The sequence below is a fragment of the Perognathus longimembris genome, chromosome 7, assembly GCF_023159225.1.
Source record: "Perognathus longimembris pacificus isolate PPM17 chromosome 7, ASM2315922v1, whole genome shotgun sequence".
Classification (NCBI taxonomy): Eukaryota; Metazoa; Chordata; class Mammalia; order Rodentia; family Heteromyidae; genus Perognathus; species Perognathus longimembris.
The window spans coordinates 72946906-72964847 of NC_063167.1; the positions used below are offsets into that span (position 1 = coordinate 72946906).

General features: G+C 45.5%; 1 protein-coding gene across 3 annotated transcripts in view; it reads left to right on the plus strand.

Moving 5' to 3' along the window:
• The window catches only part of Bcl9 (BCL9 transcription coactivator), a 67436-nt gene that overhangs the window by 34840 nt on the left and 14654 nt on the right, over nt 1–17942 (plus strand). For 2 of the 3 annotated variants that reach the window (XM_048351898.1, XM_048351896.1), the window contains exons 2-3: nt 13002–13132; nt 16007–16086. The gene's annotated coding sequence lies outside the window, so the exon portion shown is untranslated. Of the gene's footprint in view, nt 1–8047; nt 8199–13001; nt 13133–16006; nt 16087–17942 lie in introns of those variants that run through there. The other variant, XM_048351897.1, reaches the window with a different exon arrangement.

A 17942-nucleotide genomic window follows, 5' to 3' on the forward strand; every position in this document is an offset into this window, starting at 1 on the left:
CTCTCTCTCTTCCCCCTTCCCTTCCTCTTTCCCTCTCTCTCCTCTCCCTCTCTCTCTGTCTTTCCTCCCTCCCCCTTCTTTTGCTGGGCCTGGGCCTGGGCCTTAAACTCAGGGCCTAGGTGCTGTCCTTTTGCCTTTTTGCTTAAGACTATTGCTTTACCACTTGACCCACAGGTGTACTTCTGGCTTTTTGCTTAACTGGACATACAAATTTTCTAAGAACTGGGTGCTGGTGACACATGCCTGTAGTCTTAGCTACTTTGGAGACTGAGTTCTGAGGATCACAGTTCAAAACCAATCCTGGCAGGAAAGCTCACAAGACTCATATCTCCAATTAACCACCAGAAAACTGGAAGTGGAGCTGTGGCTCAAATAACAGAGTGCTACCCTTGAGTGAAAGAGCTCAGGGACAGCACCTAGGCCCTGAGTTCAAGCCCCATGACTGACAAAAAAAGATTTTTTTAAAAAAAGAATCTTATAGACTTTCCTACCTGGGGTTGCCTTCAGACCTTGATCCTAGCTGACTAGCTAGGACCACAGGCCTCAGCCACCAGTGCCCTTCTCATTACCAATCTTACCCACTCAGGAGTTCCTGGCTCTGCTGTCCAAAATACTCTTTCCCAGCCCCATTTCCATCTGTTGGTATTTTCTGTCATGCTTTAAGACCTAGCACAAGCACCTCCTCCATGAAGCCTATTTAGATTGTTCCAGAAAGATAAAGGATAAGATGCAAACTCCTGAGCATTAAAATTAAGGTGGTCTCACAATCCCAGGCCTATCTCCTTCCTGGCTTCTACTCTCCCCAAGCTCTTAGCACTAATCCTGAGTGCAGACAGGACCCATACCCAGACTGCCTGGAACACCCCTCCCCTCAGCCAGCAATCTCCCCCCCCCACCAAGTCCTCGCCCTTCTCTCCTCCCCCTGGACCCAGCTCAAATGTCACATCCCCCACAACACATTCATGCTCCACTGTGTTTCTAGATTCTTCCCTGCCCCCACAGGCACAAAGTTAAAGCCCAATGGAGAATCTAACTTAGCTAGTGTTAGCTGTGGCTAGTGTGTTTATTTTGTGTATCTTAAACCTTGGAACTTGAACTCGAATACAAGCCTGGTACCACTCCTTTCCTCCCCAGCCATCTTTCTTCCTTCTGGAACAGTCTATTTGCCCTAAGCCTGGTTCTTTGCTCTGTGCAGGAGGTTGCTGGCATGTTTAGTCTGGGCTCAGGATGTGTTCAGCTAGCTGGCTGGCGAACAACCTCACTTAAGGGGTTAACTAATCACACTCCCAGGAAGTTCCTCCCCTTTGGGGACGTTTGCATTTTAATGAGCATCTTAAAAAAAAATCCCTAAGGAAATGCTCTTTAATGCTGGGACTTCAGGAGGGGGTGTGCGCGCCCGCAAGCACTAAACAGGGTGGAGACTGGGTACAGTTCCTCTAGCCCAGTTCCATGAAAACCAGAGTAATGATTTAAACTCATAACATTAAATACATAGGATTAAAACATAGATGCAATGAAATACAATGATCTAAATATAAGGATCTAAAAAACAAAATTTTACACTATAATGATATTTATGCTTTATTTCTTTACTTAAAATTTTTAAATTTATTCTTCTGTGGGTGCCAGTACTGAGGCTTCAACTCAGGGGCTGGGCGCTCAAGGCTGGCATGCTGCCATGTGAGCCACACTCCCACTTCCACCTTTTTGCTAGTAAGGTAGAGGTAATGTTTCATGGCTGGCTTTGAACCTCTATCCCCATGCCTCAGCCTGTTGAATGGCCCCTGAGGATTTCAGGTGTGGACTACTGTGCCTGGCTCTGAAGATAGAAATGTAGTGCAGAATATAGAGAAGTGTCAGGAGCACTGAGAACAGGCCAGTGAGTGGTCTACTCAATGCTTCCAAATCTCTCCCTGAGCCAATGCACCTTAGACAATCCAGAGATCACCAAACATGATAGTCATAGCACTTCATTTTGCATCAGGTATTACTTGTACAGATCAACACATAGTCATTAATTTACTAGCACATAGCTCCAGAAGCAAAAGGAATCATTGCTGAGTGACACAGCAGCCATTGAAAACCAGATGTGACAGCCGGGCACTGGTGGCTCATGCCTGCGCTCTTAGCTGCTCAGGAGGCTGAGATCTCAGGATCTTGGTTAGAAGCCAGCCTGGCAGATAAATCCAAAAGACTCTTATGTACAATTAATCAGCAAAAAATGTGGATGTAGAGAGCTAGTGGCTCAAGTAGTAGAGCACCAGACTTGAGCAGAAAAGGCTAAAGGACAGCCCCCAGCCCCTGAGTTCAAGCCCAGTATTGGCACACACCACACACACACACACACACACACACACACACACACACACACACACACAGAGAGAGAGACACAGAGACAGAGAGACAGAGAGACAGAGAGAGAAAAAAGCCAACAACAAAATCAGACACTCTAACCAGGACCCTCTCCTTGTAGAAATGACTATTTGCTTTTCCTTATAATGTCTTTTATATATTTCCCCTTATATGTGTTCTGGGGCAGCTGAAGCTCAAAGCTCATAAGAATACCTACCTATCATCACCACCTTCACCCCAGCAGGCTGGGAGGGGGATGCTGAAGAGAGGGAGGCCTGGGCCCCTGCTGTCGGAAGCCAAAGCCGGTTCAATCCCTTCTCCCCCATGAAACAGTGTAGCTCACGCCATTCCCTTCAAGTAATGTATCTCCTCTTATTGCCTTTGCACCGGTTTTACTTTTTGCCATTTATTTATTACCATCTCTCTTGCCTAGTGGTTATTTATACATCCGTTGTCACCCAGCTGAGCCTTCATACATTTCAGAGTCCTTTGCCTGGCTGACTCCCACGTATTCTTCAAGAATCTGCTTGGGTCTTTTTGCATTCCTTAATTCTCCTGTCTGCATAGCTACCTCTCTTCCATATGTCCCAACACCTGGTGTTTATTTATCCCTATCACAGCACTTAATATAATTAATTATAGATATTTATTTGTCAGTATTCCTAACTAGAGATTCCAGATCCCAACATGAGGAAACATGTCTTATATTTCCTTGTATACTTTACAATCTTCAGTACTTTGTACCTGACACACAGTGGGCACTAACTAAACTTCAGGAAAAAAAGTTTTGTGTCAGTAATGAAGCTTGAACTCAGGACCTCACATTTTTGCTTGACTTTTTCACTCAAGGCTAGTGCTCTACTGTTTGAGCCACACCTCCACTTCTGGCTTTTTGGTGGTTAATGGGAGATAAGAGTCTCATGGATTTTCGTGCCCCAGCTGGCTTCCAATTTCAATACTCAGATCTCAGCTTCCTGAGAAGCCAAGACTACAGGCATGAGCTGTAAACACATCAGTTTAGGATATGTTTTAGAACTAATGATAGAAACAACTACTATTGAAATGCATGAGAAAGAAAAATACATTGTTTAGCTTTGTTTTGTCTATTGCCTGAAGTTACTTAGCTACAAAAATATAGTCCATGGGCTGGGAATATGGCCTAGTGGCAAGAGTGCTTGCCTCGAATACATGAAGCCCTGGGTTTGATTCCCCAGCACCACATACATAGAAAATGGCCAGAAGTGGTGTTGTGGCTCAAGTGGCAGAGTGCTAGCCTTGAGCAAAAAGAAGCCGGGGACAGTGCTCAGGCCCCGAGTCCAAGGCCCAGGACTGGCCAAAAAAAATCAACAACAACAAAAATATAGTCCAGTGTTTAAACTGAGGTCTCAATGATTGTAAAGCTAGTATTTAAAAAAAAATTCTAGTATAACATAATGTTAGGATCTCAGGGTAGATCATTAGCATGGTGCCTACAGCAGGAACTAATGTGTGTGAAAAGGTCTTTTAGGAAGATCTGCCTGGAAAGAGCATGTAGAATTGACAGCTGACAGGAGCTAGAGATGGGGATGTCAGTGGTAACCATCCTAACTTACACAGTAAAAGCAATAAAATTATAGAATAATCTGTGGATGCTATTAACCAAGAAGATGCAGTAGACAGTATGGAGTCGGGGTTACCCCTGAAGCTCTGAGCCTAAGTAAAACACATAGCAACTTAGAAATGAGACTTAATTCTAAAAATTGATGCATGTGCATATCAGGACCGGGGCTTGAACTCAGGGCCTATGTGCTATCCCTTAGCTTTTTCACTCAAGGCTAGTGCGCTACCACTTGAACCACACCTCCACTTCTAGGATGATAAGAGTCTCTAAAACTTTCCTGCTCAGGCTGGCTTTGAACTTCAATCCTCAGATCTCAACCTCCTAAGTAGCTAGGATGATAGATAGACATAAGGTTACCAGCACCTGGCTTCACCATTCTAATTTGGATATTTTAAACAAAACTTCCTGTTCCTCTAACTTGAAAATGGACCATGCAGATAGAAAACACAGTAACAGTACACAACCAATAATAACAAATAGCATGATCAGTTGAAGAACACAGGTCCTAACTTGACCACCCATGTGCACAATACATTGGAGTTTCTATCATCTTTAGAAGTACATTTCAGTAAGAAAATTAAAAGTAGGGGGAGGGGGAGGGGGTATGAGGGACAAGGTTACAAACAGTACAAGAAATGTATCCAATGCCTAACGTATGAAACTGTAACCTCTCTGTACATCAGTTTGGCAATAAAAATTTGAAAAAAAAAAAGAAAATTAAAAGTAGGTTTCTTTACTATCAAAAGCCCTTATTATTGAACAATTTTACCATTTCCAGGGGAAACGATTTCTCATTTTAGAGTTTTGAGAGCAGTAGAAACTTGGAAGCTTTTATTTATAGGATGCTTTTTAAAAACATGTTTTTACCATTACCCATTAGTGCTTCTGTATACATAACATGCTCAAACTAGAGACTTGCAGGAGCTAGAAAAGTCAGAGGACAAATATTCTAATGAATGTAAACTATTTAATAGAACAAATAATATTTTAAAAATACCTTTCTCATCCATGTGTTATGTTGCTAAGCTAAAATTACTATGGAGACTCTAACCTTTAGATTTCATGATTTTATTTTTGGCATATTTAAATTTGTGATATTGCTTTTATTCCCAGCGCTGTGCATTTAACATTTGCTTGCATTTTTCTTCTGATTCAATAGATAATTTTGAGCTTTGAAACCTAGTTGCATGAGAATCTAATGTCTAGCTGAAAGTGATTAAGAGTTTAACAAAAATATGTGTATTATTGTCATAATGAGTTTGTATTTTGAGCTTGCTGAACAGAGGTAACTGGTCTGACAAATCCCAGACTGAGGCTTATCTGGCAGTTTTCTGTTATAGATAAAACCTACTATATAATCTATGACTTTTTTCACCTACATTAGTAATTCCAAAGTCTTTTTTTCTTAGCATATATGAATTGCACAGTGTAAGTACTAGCATTATGATATTTCTATACATGCATATAATGTGGTCTGATTGTATTTATCTCCTCTACGACTTCCTGTTCCTCTCCTCTTCCCCCCTTTAAAAACCTTTTTGCTCAAGGCTAGCACTCTACCACTATTTGAGCCCATAGCTCTATTTCCACCTTTTTGTTGGTTAATTGGACAGATTTTCCTGCCTGGGGTGCCTTTGAACCATGATCTTTACAGCTCAGGCTCCCGTGTCGCTAGGGTTACAAACATGAGCCACAGGTGCAGAGCTAAAAATCTTTCTTGTATTATTTTTTAATGGGTTTCATCATAATGTTTTCATAGATGCATGCAAGGTCCAAATATTTCTTGCATATTCTTGGTTTGGCTGTCTATATTTGACTTCTATCCTTGCCTTCTTTTGCAGAGGTTCTTGGCTATATAATATTCTAAAGCCAAAAGTTAACCCCAAACTCCCACTCGATTTTAATTATTTCCTATTCGGAAGTTGCTTCCTTTCCAAATCACTTAAAACTCTCGACTGGCATGTTTCTATACCATGACTGCTTGCTTGCATCCTATGAAAAATGATAGCAAGACATCTTCTCCTGTCTTCTCTGTGACGGAAAACATAAAGGGGGAAAGGAACTATCATGCATAGTTAGTATAAGCAATGTAAATGTCAAATTTAGAGGGTTTTTTTTGCACCATTCTTTACAATAGCACCATTTTGTGAAGGGAGGCTTCACTGGGCACAGGTGACTCACTCCTGGAATCCGCCCTAGCTGCTCAAGAGGCTGAGATCTAAGGATTATAGTTGGAAGCCAGCCCATGAAACTTTTTCCCAGTCCTGGGGATTGGAGTCTGGGTGCTGTCCCTGAGCCCTTTTGTGCCCAAGGCTAGTGCTCTATCTCTTGAACTACAGCATCAGGTCCAGATTTTTCGAAGTAGTTTATTGGAGATAAGAGTCTCATGGACTTTCTTGTCCTGGTTGGCTTTGAACCGCGATCCTCAGACCTCAGTCTGCTGAGTAGTTGGGGTTACAGACATGAGCCATCAGCACCGGGCTCCATGAAACTCTTGAGGGCTAACTAACCAGCCAAAAGCCAGAAGTGGAACTGTGGCTCTCCCTGGTCCTAGAACTTTAGCCTTGTGCAGAAAAAAACTCAGGGACAGGGCCCAGGCCCCTGAGTTCAAGCCCCAGTACAGGCACAATTTAAGAGAAAAGGAGGGTTTCCTATTTTATAGCCAAGCAAAAGACACAGAAATGGCTATTTAGCTTGCTTGGGCAGTGTTGCTTTCTATCCATCTTTGGGGAGAAAACATATCTTGTATCACAGGCAGACCTGCCTCCATCGGGCCAGCGTGATTTCATGTGAGTGAGGCAGAGACTCGGGCAGCACTGACGAGAGGTCCAGGGGTTCAGGGCATCTTTGGGGAGGGCGGCAGACCCGCAGGTGTGTCACCGCGGTCCGTGGGTCTGCTCGGATTCCACCGCACGCTTCCCCCACGACGCAGTCAATTTTCCTCCGAGAAGTGTCATCTAATGGGCACCCATTCTCACTTTCCGGGCCCGGCGTCGGACCCACGGGCTCTCCGCTTTCTGGAAAACCAGGGGAGGAAGATCGTGGCTGGGAAGCCATTTGAGGGGTCCCCTCTGCGGACCCCTCAGCCGGGCGGGGCGGGGCCCGCGGGGTTTGGGTGGAGAGGGGGCGTCCGGGTGCCGGGGCTGCGGGGTGGACTGGGGGCGTCTGGGTGCTAGCGGGATCCGGGGTGGAGAGGGGCCGTCCGGGTGCCGGCGCTGCGGGGGCCCGGGTGGACAGGGGGCGTCCGGGTGCCTGCGGGACCCAAGGTGGAGAGGGGGAGTCCGGGTCCGGGACTGCGGGGTGGACAGGGGGCGTCCGGGTGCCGGGGATCCGGAGGACGAAGGACAAGGCCCGGCCCGCGGCTGCCCGCCAGAGTGAGGGAGACGCCGGGTCCTTAGCAGCTCCCTGCCCGCTTCTGTCAAAGATGGCCAAATTCTACCCCGCCCTTTCCCCCCCCCCCTTCCAGGATCGTTCCCGATCCCCTATGGCGGGTCTCGGGGCTGCGGGATTCCCCTAGGTGTGCGTGGGGAGGACCGTGCGGGGAAGGACAGCACCTCCCTGGCCGCGCCTCCCACCCCGCGGGCCCCATCGGAGAGGTTCTTTCACTTGAGAAAGTGTGCTCTGTCTCTTTAAGGTGGGGGGGGGAGTGGGCGCCACCTCCGGCGGGATGACGCCAAGGGGCGTGGCCATGCAAACCGGAGGTGGTACCGGCGGGGCGGGGCCGTAGTAAAATTTAAGTGGGCGTGGTCAGGAGGCGTGGCCTCGGTGGGGCGGGGCAGAAGGCGTGGCCTCGGCGGGAAGGCGGGGGACCGGGAGGGGGGAGGCGGCCAGGTTGGTACCACCGCGCGCGTTCCGGGAGGGGGGGGACCGCTGACATTCCCGGGAGGGGGCGGGCCCTTCCCGGCGGCGGGGAGGGCGGGACGGCGGGGCTGTGGGAGGAGCAGTCCTCCCGGGCGTCCCAGGCGGGGCCGGCCGTACCTTTCGTGGCGCGGTGCGTCTGGGGGAGGGCCTGGGGGAGGGGAAGGGGAGGGGAAGGGGCGGGGCCTGAGGGAGCCGGAAAGGGGGAGGCGCCGGCGGACAATGGAGCCTATGTGTGCCTGCGGGAGTGGGACGGCGCCGCCGCCGCCGGGGGGAGACGCTGCGCCGCCACTGCCGCTGGCCCGGGCCCCGGCCCCCCGGGGCTGAGAGCCTCCCGGACCGAAGCCCCCCGCGCGGCCCTGCGCCCGGCTCTCCCCCACCCGCCTTGGTGAGCGGCACCTGGGAGGGGGAGGGGGAGGGGGAGGGTAGGGGCGGCGGGCGGGGGGCCGCGTCCGCGTGCTGGGAGCTGCTTTGGGGCCTGGGGCCGCCGCCACCGGGAGCGGGAGCCGGGGGCGGGGGCCGGGGGCGGGCCTGGGGAGTTGGGTCTGGGGAGCCCGTGGGGGGGGCGGGGTGCCTTTGGAGCCAGGCATCTCCCGGGGTGTTGGAGATGGTGTCCTAAGCAGGATTTCGGAGGGGGTCTCCGGGGTCTAGGGATAAAGGGGCGTCGGAAGAGCGAGATCGCGAGCCAAACCAGAGAATTGAGGTTGTTTGTGGGGGTCTGCAGCCCTCTGCCTCCCCCCCCCCCCCGAGATGGATGGAAGTAGAGGAGACTTTGCAGGCCAGTGACTTGTTGAAGGGTGGAGGGAGGTGAAAGCCTGGAAGAACGTGGAAGTCGCGAAGGGCTCCCGCAGGTGAGCGGGCGGTGGTCGGGGTCACTGAGTCATTCTTGGGGTTGGGAAACACGCCAGTGGCTTTCCGAGTGGAGCCCTCGTCTTGGGCCTCTGGAAGTTGCAAAGACTTAAGATGCCACGGGTTAGTGTTGGGTGAGGCTGATGAGTGGGATGGAGATAACTGAAGGAAAACAGCAGCAGGGCTGGTTGTGCTGTCCGAGGCCTGTAATAGCATCGCCTGGGGCCTTAGGTGCAGGGTACCAAGTATAAAGGAAGTTGCCCGGTCTGCCCTCCTAGAGGATAAGAAAGAGTGGGTTTTAAAGTGTGAGAGAGGAATGAGTTGAAAGCTAAACTGGAATCCAGTTGGGGTAACTTAATGAAGTTATTAGACAAGGTAGAGAAATGGACACAAACTTCTTCACAAGATGGTCTCTAAGGTAGAAAAGAATTGACACAAAGTTAAGACCTTGGTTAAGGCAAATGGGTAGTGACTTCAGCAGGAAGGTGATTGAGTGTCCACATAAAAGTTACATGCTGGAGCCAGACACTAGTGGCTCACACCTGTAATCCTAGCTGCTCTGGAGGCTGAGATCTCAGGATCACCTTTGAAAGCCAGTCCAAGCAGAGAAGTCCATGAAACTCTTATCTCCAGTTCACCAGCAAAAAGCCAAAAGTGGAGCTGTGGCTCAAGGAATAGAGTACCAGCTTTGAACAGAAAAAGTCAAGAGAGTGAGGCCCTGAGTTTAAGCCATCACACTCACACCAACAAAGATCCATGTGGGTCAGTGATAGAGGGTCAGTTAGCATTTGAGATATTAAGGAATCCAATGTTTGTCTTGTCAGAAATTTGGGCCCTTGTATGCAGAGTCCAGAAGAAGGATTAGCAAATTGTAAGAAAGAGAAATAAAATAGAAAGCTGGGCACTGGTGACTCATACTTATAATCCTAGCTACCTCCTCAGGAGAGGCTGAGATCTGAGGATCTCCTTTAGAAGCCACCCCTGCAGAAAAGTCCCTGTGAGACTCTCATCTCCAATTAGCCACTCAAAAAATGGGAAGTGTTTGAGCTGTGGCTCAAAGTGGTAGAGTGCTAGCCTTGAGCAAAAGAGCTCAGGGGCAGTGCTCAGGCTCTGAGTTCAAGCCCACAACAGACAAAAAGAAAAGAAAATAGAGCCTGTTGCTGGCGGCTCATGCCTATAATACTAGCTACTCAGGAAACTGAAATCTGAGATAACAGTTCAAAGCCAGCCTAGGCAGAAAACTCACTAAGACTTGTCTCAGAAGATTCCCCTCCTCCCCCCACCCCCGCAAAAAAAGTTTATTTTCCCATTTCATGATTTATGCTTATGTGGCTTTAAACAAATCTCTCATATTTATCTCCCGTCCTCCCATATATGAAGTGCTGATGATGTTACCTGCTCTAATGACCCATGACTCGATTCAGCATAGCAAGTTAATGCCTGTCTGCAGATACTTGGGACACCTCTGAGAAAGACAGACTATGGAGCCTAACTTTTTTCCCCCATCTTCTGTCTCATTAACAGACCAACTTCAGTGTTTATAAAAATTATAGCAACATATTTGATTTTTTAAAAAGGTATGTTATACGAGGCAAGCACTCTTGCCACTAGGCTATAAACAGTACAAGTAATGTATCCAATGCCTAATGTATGAAACTGTAACCTCTCTGTACATCAGTTTGATAATAAAAATTTGAAAAAAAAAGGTATGTTATAAACCATTCTTGTTCTTTGGGATTGAGTTTTGGTTTTATATATTTTTTAAATCTTTTTATGTGTGCTGATCCTGGGGCTTGAACTCAAAGGTGTCTTGTGCTCTATTTTAGTTTTCTTGCTCAAGGCTAGCTGGCACTTTACTATTTGAGCCATAGCTCCAAATCTGTCATTTTTGCTGGTTAATTGGAGATAAGACTCACACAGGCTTTTCCTGCCCAGGCTGGCTTTGAACCATAATCTTCAGATCTCAGCCCTCTGAGTAGCTAGGAGGTATAGATGTGAGCTGCTAGCGTCTGGCTTAATTTCCATGTAGTGGCCGGTTTCCATGTATTGATGGGACATTAGTTGGCAGTTGTACAGGTGTAAATGGAGGTTGAGGTAGAAGGATAGGAAGACAGATGGCCAGTGCCAACCTAGATGTTCAACGTTTGTGGCCTTGAATGTGTTCTCGGCCTCCTGGCTGCTTAATCTTCAGTTGTGAAATCATGGATGAAATGGCTTACTCTGATTCTTCTAGCTTTCTTAGTGAATATGATGGTAGGTTCTGTGGAAACTTTGTTTTAGATCAGAGTCCTCAACCCCCTCCCCCTTTTTTCTGTACTTATACTGAGGTTTGAACTCAGGGCCAGGGTGCTATCCCTTAGCTTTTTTTCTCACGGCTGATGCTCTTCTACTTCAGCCACAGTTCCATGACTTTCAGCTGTTTGGTGATTAAGTAGATATTCTTGAGGCATGGACTTTCCTATCCAGGCTGGCTTTGAACACATCATCCTTAGATCTCCGCCTCTGCCTGAGTAGCTAGGATTATAGGTGTGAGCCACCAGAATCTGGCTGAGTTCTTAATCCATTTATGGCCCTTGTACTCCTTTGGTGGTCTAGATGAGCATTAGCTTCATTAAATTCCAGATAAAATAGAAATAGTTGTCAAAATGTTCATTGTGCTATAGTGATTTATGTGTTTCTTTATAACACTGGATGATAAAATGTAGTTTCAGGTGAAATGATGCTGTATATATATATATATATATATATATATATATATATTTTTTAGTTTGTGCCAGTATTCTTGAACTCAGGGCTAGAGTGTTCTCTCTTCATTTTTTTACTCAAGACTGGTATGAACCACATATGTCTACTTCAGCCTTTTTTTTTTTTTATCTAGTTAAGTGGAGCAAAATGTCTCATGGACTTTTGTGCATGGGCTGGCTTAGAACTGTGATCCTCAGATCTCAGCTTCCTGAATAGCTAGGTTTACAGATGTGTGCACTGGCACTGGGCAGTACTGTAGTTTGGAACGAGCAATGGGCATACATACTATATTGGGTGTCTTCAACAACCAGTGTGATCTGAACATGTATAGTGGTTCTTTTGGCTAGGATTGCTAATATTGTTATGAACTGTTAAAACTAAATCCAAAGTCAAAGGCTAATAACATTTACCTAGAGGTAAGTTGAAGTGAAGATCCAAGTTTTTTCTAGCAAGATCACAACCACCCATCTTTGTAGAGTTTGTGTACAGACTGCTCGGAGCCAGCCAATCCCAGGTTAACAAATCTGACTCTAGACCAATTTTATTTTATTTTTTCCTTTATACCTACTGATTTTTTTTTTTTTTTGCCAGTCCTGGCCCTTGAACTCAGGGCCTGAGCACTGTCCCTGGCTTCTTTTTGCTCAAGGCTAGCACTGTGCCAACTTGAGCCACAGTGCCACTTCTGGCTTTTTCTATATATGTGGTGCTGAGGAATCGAACCTAGGGCTTCATGTATACGAGGCAAGCACTCCTACCACTAGGCCATATTCCCAGCCCCTACCTACTGATTTTTGTTTTGTTTGTCTTTGTGCAAGTACTGGGGCTTGAACTTAGGGCATCCACTCTTTCTAAGCTTGTTTTTCTCAAAGCTGGTGCTCTGCCACTTAAGCTACCTCAACTTCCAGCTTTTTGCTGATTAATGGAGATAATAATCTCAGGAACTTTTCTCTCTGGGCTGGCTTTGAACTGTGAGCCTCATATCTCAGCCTCTTGAGTAGCTAGGATTACAAGTATGAGCCCCCAACACCTGACCTACTACTTTTAAAAATTAAATTATTTTATGGACACCTGCCTTTTAGATTGTGATATTTTTCAACACTTTCTCTATGTTAAGAACAGGGACCCAGAGAAGACTTGGCACAAAAGTCCACCTGTGGTTGCCATTTGTAGTTATAGAAAAAGTTAAATGACTCAAGTCACACTTTCGTCCTGGCTGGATGATACACGCTTGTAATCCCAGCACTCGGGAAACTGAGGAGGGTTGAAAGTCTAAGGCCAAGTCTAAGGCTATCATAGAGATACTCTGTTTAAAAAAAAAAAATCAAATGAGATTGTTGTGTCTGGTAGATTTTGCCCTGCAGGCTCCCATTAGCTTCAGTAGTCTGTATTTGGGTAGATTTGAGCTAAGGTGTTCGTTCCTATCTTTCAGCTGTGTTTTGAGTTTTTGGTGGCTTTGCCTTCCTTATTTTTGACCTAATTGGTTTCTCACTGTTTCTTCTTGCAAATATTGCTTTGGCCACACAGCATGGAGGATGGGTAGTTTCTTTCAGAGTCAATATAAACTTAGGTATAAACTTTCCCACTTTTGTCCTTCTAGGCGTGAGTGTGAAACTAGCTGGTGTCATTCCACTTTGACCTCATCGTTCCCTTCTGTGTGGCTGGGATTGTTCTTAGAAAGCTCTTCAGTGTCCTCATGTAGAAGATAGAGCAAATTGGACATCTTGAAAGGTAAAGGACTCGAATATAAACTTAGAACTTCGGCGATTCAGTCTGAATAGGTTGGGGTTTTGTTTCTGTATCTAAAGAGCTTCCTGAAAGTTATAACAGGTGTGTATGCACGTGGCTCATGCCTGTAATCCGCACTACTCAGGAGGCTGAGGTCTGAGGATTGAGGTTTGAAGATAACCCCAAGAGATTCTTTTTTTTTTTTTTTTTTTTGGCCAGTCTTGGGCCTTGGACTCAGGGCCTGAGCACTGTCCCTGGCTTCTTCCCGCTCAAGGCTAGCACTCTGCCACTTGAGCCACAGCGCCGCTTCTGGCCGTTTTCTGTATATGTGGTGCTGGGGAATCGAACCTAGGGCCTCGTGTATCCGAGGCAGGCACTCTTGCCACTAGGCTATATCCCCAGCCCCCCAAGAGATTCTTATCTCCAGTTAACCACCCCAAACCCAGAAATCAAGGTGTGGCTCAAGTGGTATAGTGCCAGCCTTGAGAGAAAAAAGCTAAGCAAGGGCATGAGCTCCTGAGTTTTAAGCCCCAGTATTGGCGCACAAAAACAAAACAAGTTTTATGAGTGCAGTTGTCTTGCTTTTCCATGTGTGGAACTTGTCCATCGCTGCCTCAGAAGGCTGGGAAGGAGGGAAGGAGGTGGGAAATAAACTTGTGGATATCATGTCATCTTTCACTGGTGTGCATGCAAGGTAAGGACAGCACTACCCAAGCCCCAAGGTCATTACAAGGTCCACCAGCACTTACTGCGTTTCCCTTGAGTGTCAGGTACTGAGAAGATGAATGACTATCCTCAGGGAGCATTGTACATGTAATAGTCCACAGTTTCACAGTATTTAAATAGTGCCATGAATAATAGTGTTAGTGGCCAAGGATGATGATGAAAGGAAGCGTGGCAATCAAGGAGAATTTCACAGAGAACACATACCTGTGCTGCTGAGATGTGGCCTTGAGTAGCCATTATTCTAATGATTTTTTTAATCTGTTAGTTTTTTTGTTTTATTTTGTTTTGTGCCTATACTAGGTCTTGAACTCAAGGCCTTTGGGCTCTTTGCTTGGCTTTTTCACTCAAGGCTGGCATTCTAACACTTGAGCTGTACCTCTACTTTCCAGCCTTTTTACTGGTTGATTGGAGTTAGGAGTCTCTCAGTTTGGTTTGCCCAGGTTGGTTTTGAACTATGATCCTCAGATCTCAGCCTCCTAAGTAGTTAGGATTAAAGGTGTGAGCAATCAGCAATCAGCACCCAGCTTTGAAATTTGTTTTTGAATGCTAGAACATTGGTCATTTCATTACCTTGATTCGAATTTGTGTTTGCTTCCTGAATGACTGTTAGTGATTAAAGGATTGTAGATGCATTTTTGTCTATAGAGAAATAAAGCACACATGAGTATTTGGGGGTGACCAAGGTTTTCTATACATGCTGTGTGTGTGTGTGTGTGTGTGTGTGTGTGTGTCCCACTTGTTGGGGAAGGATGGGGTCTGTATGTTGTGTTCTCAGAGAACCAGCTTAAGCAGTTGGTGTGCCAGAAGTTAAGAAAGAGCTAGGAATGGAATCCGGAGGCTAAACTTGTAGTTCTACATTCTGAGTCAGATACTATGCCTTTTAAGGAGTAGTGGTCATAGCATAGAAATGAAATTTGTTAAACATGACATAGTTGTAATAAACTTGACTTCATAGAGCAGGGAGATGGAAAAACATCCTTAGAATATTCGTGACTGGAATTTTAGTAGGGATTCTGAGTTTGGTCAGATAAAGTTCTGAATTTACTTAAAAGTTTATGCCAACTTCATAGAAGCTGTGTTAAGAGATTTCCTAAATCTTTAGCCCTAAAGCAAACTAGAACTTAGTTCTTCATTGAAATTGCAAAATGATAAATTCTGGCAAAAAAAGAAGTTCAGTATCATATGTTGAAAATAATTTTCTTGACTAGTAACTGATTGCTTTCTTTTCTTTTCCTCCTCCTCCTCCTCCTCCTCCTCCTCCTCCTCCTCCTCCTCCTCCTCCTCCTCCTCCTCCTCCTCCTCCCCCCCTCCTCCCCCTTCTTCTGGCCTTCTGCTCTTGCTTAGCTTGTCTTTTTAACTCAAGGCTGGTGTTCTACCACTTGAGCCATACCCCCACTTCTGGCTTTTTGCTCTGTTAGTTAGTTAGAAATAGTATCTCAAATTTATCTGCCCACACTGGCTTCAAACCTTGATCCTCAGATCTCAGCCTCCTGAGTATCTAGGATTAGGCTTGAGCCACCAGCGCCCAGTCAGAAACTGATTTATTTTTTAACTTAATCTCATTCAGTTGAACATTGCACTCTGCATGCAGTAGGCACTAAATAAGAGGAAATCACCTGGCTAGGACAGAGTTGTCAAGTCCTCAGTTCCCTGTAAAGTTTCTGGCTGGGGGCTTACTGGTAGAGTTGCAGCTGCTAGGAGGAGAAACTGAGAGGTCTTCATTTGGTAAATTCCAAAGCATATGTGGAGTTTGTCTGTTAAGCTCTGCTAGGCTGTGCCGTTCTCTATACAAATAAGAAATGAGCAGACACAAAAATGGAAGGTGTTTTGTTTCCCCCTTCTAGATGCCCAGCAACTTCAAAAAGAGGAAAATTGATTTTATTTTCACTTAACATTTCTTTAAAAATGTACAATTAGGAAGGAGAGGAAGGAAGCCACAGGAACCTCGAAGTCTCTACCCACCTTATGTTTTCCCTTTTGTAATCGAGAATTGGCTCTGTTTCCATGGCAAGTAACAACTTCCTCTGAAACTAATATTATGGAATGCATAGGAAACCTTGCTAAGATATTTACTGACAGATGGATGCTGTTGGAGTTTTCTTTGTAAGTCCACTGGGGACTTGGTTCTCACTCTTCTTTGTCCACTTCCAGTGACGGTCACCTTGGGGCACAGAGCTCCTGGATGCCTCTTCCAGGATGAACTCCACAGTATTGTGACCCTTGGGGTTTGGGTGAGTACATGTGACATCTGATGCCTGCGTGGCTTTCAAACATCATCTTAGCACAAACAAACACATCTGGCACAAACAAACAAATGGTATTGGCATAGACAAAAAAAAACACACAGTAATCTTGAGGAACAGATTCATTGTTGTCAGGAGGTTTTTTTCTTTGTATCATCCACATTTCCTCCCCAAGACCTAGCCTCTCATAACTACCATTCTTCATCTGTTTCTCTGAGTTGAGTGTTCAGTTCTCCACATGGGTGAGATCAGATTGATTTGCATCATAACTGAGGGTACCAGTGATTCCTAAAGTATGGTTTATGAGCCAGGTGCCAGTGGCTCACACCTGCAATCCTAGCTACTCAGGAGGCTGAGATCTGAGATTAAGATTCGAAGCCAGCCTGATCAGGAAAGTCTAGGAGACCCATATCTCCAGATAACCAGCAAAGGGCTGCAAGTAGGCCTGTGGCTCAAGTGGTAGCACTGCCTTGAGTAAAAAAGCCAAGCAAGAGCTGGAGGCCCTGAGTGCAAGTACCAGTACTAAAAAATGTTACGATCTTACATGTCAAATATGATAACCACAATCTACAATATTGTCTTAAGCCATTTTAAAAAACCAAACAACACAAAAAGATAAAGGTAATAGAAGGTAAAAAAATTTTAAAATATAGTATTAGCTGTAATTAAGGTCAAAATGGTTTTATGATTGTTATCTCTTGAGGTTAACATAGAAATATTTCATAGTATTTATTTTTTGGTTTTTTTTTTTGCCAGTCATGGAGCTTGAACTCAAGGCCTGAGCACTGTCCCTGGCTTCTTTTTGCTCAAGGCTAGCACTGTACCACTTGAGCCACATATATGGCTTTTTCCATATATGTGGTGCTGAGGAATCAAACCTAGGGCTTCATGTATATGGGGCAAGCACTCTACTACTAGGCCATATTCCTGGCCCCTTCATAGTATTTCATTCTAGAGTTTTTTTGCTTTCACTAAAAAAAGAAGAAAATGTATATACTTAGAACATTCATAATTTTTTTTTTTTTTTTTTTGCCAGTCCTGGGCCTTGGACTCAGGGCCTGAGCACTGTCCCTGGCTTCCTTTTGCTCAAGGCTGGCACTCTGCCACTTGAGCCACAGCACCACTTCTGGCCATTTTCGATATATGTGGTGCTGGGGAATCGAACCCAGGGCTTCATGTATTCGAGGCAAGCACTCTTGCCACTAGGCCATGTTCCCAGCCCCATAATTTCTTATCAGTGTCCAGGTAAACAGGTAGACTCTTAAATGATGAAATAGACATTTAGCACTAGATAGTGATTGTTTTGCCCAAACCTAGCATGTAACTGTTTCTCCCAATTTTAGTCCAGTTCTTGAGGCTCTTAAAATACATGTCAGCTGGAAGCCTTGAGCTATTAATCTTCTTTTGATTTTTTTTTTGTTTGTTTGGATGTATACCAGTACTGAGACCTGTATTCAGCTCGGTCAATGCAGAATGGCATTCTACCATCACATGAGTCATATTTCCATTTGCAGCTTTTGCTGGCAATCAGAGTCTTATGGAATTGTCTACCTGGGATGACTTTAATCTGTGATCCTCCGATCTCAGCCTCCTGTGTAACTAGAATGACAGGCGTGAGCCTCCAGTGCCCAGCTCTTTCTGAGTCTTTCTCCAGTAGTCCTGTACAAAATCTCTCCCTCCTTGCATCTTGTACTCTGTTTTTAAGATGCCCCTAGGTGGGGCAGGGACAAAGATGGTGGGTTCAAGAAATCTGCATTGTAGCTTGAGGCTTAAATCTTCCCTAAACAAAGGAATTTCATATTGGTTCTCTAGCCAGGTTTGGAAAGATTTTCTTGACCTTTATG